The sequence below is a fragment of the Perna viridis genome, chromosome 12 (assembly GCF_037379345.1).
Source record: "Perna viridis isolate PV_CMFRI_1.1 ecotype Kerala chromosome 12, ASM3737934v1, whole genome shotgun sequence".
Lineage (NCBI taxonomy): Eukaryota > Metazoa > Mollusca > Bivalvia > Mytilida > Mytilidae > Perna > Perna viridis.
Genome location: NC_142456.1, coordinates 18,840,463 through 18,842,638, shown reverse-complemented (window position 1 = coordinate 18,842,638; position 2,176 = coordinate 18,840,463).

Here is a 2,176-nt window from a genome sequence, read left to right as displayed (position 1 = left end):
TACATAAAACTATTTTTTTTTATATTTTAACCTGAAATGGTGTAAAAGCAATTAAAAACTAAACATTTGATTATAGGTAACCATAGAAACACTGTTATGTTTTTATCCATATTTTTAAAAAGCCTTTCTATTTGCTCATTTCTGCCCAAATTTTCCAACAAAATGGGTATTGGGGGTCAAACCCTACAGACGCCTCACCCTGGACCCTCCATTGCATAGTTTATATCATTCTTACAATAATTTAAATACCTAAATTATTCAGTTACCAGTACATCATACAATAACAGATGCCATAAAATAACTTCATGGAAAATATAGAACAATCTACATTGTTTCTTGATATTGCTGTGCCAGCAAGTTACCCCACAAGGTACCTCACAATGCCTGAACCAAAATAAATCTGTCATTGTACATGTGTACACAGGCAAAAATGAATTATGTTAATTGAACATTAAATTAATATTAGATTTACCTGAAAAATGAACATTAAGTTTACCTTAATCAAGCCCTTGATTGTTAATGAATGTCGAAATTTAATGTTAACTTAACATTAGCATAACATTACTTTGATACAGTACCTGAACCGATCCGAGCAACAAAAATTGCGACCAGTCACCGATCAGTTTCCAGTCAGCCATCGATCCATCAAATCGATCAATTAAACCGGTGATCTCATCACGTGACCACAAAGCGGTTACTGTATTTACGGTTTTTATTGTCTTCTTTGTCAGTTTTACACATATTTACATAATGTATTAGATTTAAACGTCAATTTATACTTTTATTTTACATTTCTTTTATTTCAAACAGATCTTATGTCATTTTACATAACAAAACTGCGATCAGATCGGTCACTGATCATTGATCCGTCAACGATCAATCAGCCAACAGTCATCGATCCATCAAATCGTTGTGTGGATCAGTTCAAGGACTGTAGTACTTATATTTGTTTCAATTTTTGTGATTAAGGTGAAAAGAAAAAGTTCGTGGATTATTTAATTTGTGGTTTTGATGATTCTGTCATACAATTAAAGGTATAAATAATCTTTTTCGTTGGGAACCAAATTTCGTGGTTTACCTTACCTACAAAATCCAAAAAAATTGGTACTACATGAACAATAGTACTTTCACAGTATATTACCATTAACGTGACTCATTTTTTCCTGTGTAACTAAATGTTTGTGTTAACTACTAATTCTATGTTGATAAATGCAAAAAAATATGCTTTAACTGTTATTGAATTTTAATGTAAAAAATGCAATTTTATAAACATTGAATTTAGTTTAAAAAATTAAAAAATTAAAAAATTAAAAAAAACACAACAACAAAATTTCAAAAAGCAAGCACCTTAAAATAGTTGCATTTAAAAAAAATAGCATCATTTATTTCACAAACTTTCCATACAGATTAACAATAAAAAAAAACATAAATAAAACACATAACCTACAATCTTAAACAATTGTTTACATAAAATGAAAACAATTAAAATCATTTAAATTGTCAAATTAAATTTTCTTCAAAAATGGATTTTTAAGTACCAGTCCAAATAATTTCAGACAGTACATTATGGGGGTTCATGGTGTAGAAAAAAACCACAAAAAATACGATGCTTTTCAGTTCTACATATGTTATATTTTCATGTAACGATAGTCCTTTGTTTTTTCAGATCTGTATCTCACACTGAATTCAACCAATGCCAAATAAATTAAGAATGACCATTCTTGTTAATTGCAAATTTCATGTAAAATCTGTATAATTTTCAGTGGGTTTTTGACATACATGTTATTTTATAATTTTGCGAAATTTGAAGAAAAACTTGGTAATTTTTCACAGGGTATTTATTACATTAATACTATTAATTGCTTTAAGATAGCAGGTTAAAACTGGTATTGCAAAACAATTCAGAAGAGCATAAAAAGCAAGATTTTAAAATTCAAGGTCAATTTTTTTTCATTTCAAGGTCATTTAAAAGATCATCTTGGTAATTTCTGATTAAAAAAAAACATGCATTTTTCTCATCACCTTGACCTTTATATTCACCACAAAATATATTTGTATTGTTTGTTTAGGTATGTTGATATCCTGATAATATATTAACATTACAACCACTTGATGAATATGAAATATTATTTGAAGATCAAAAGTTTTGGGTGAAGAAATCATCCAAATATTCATA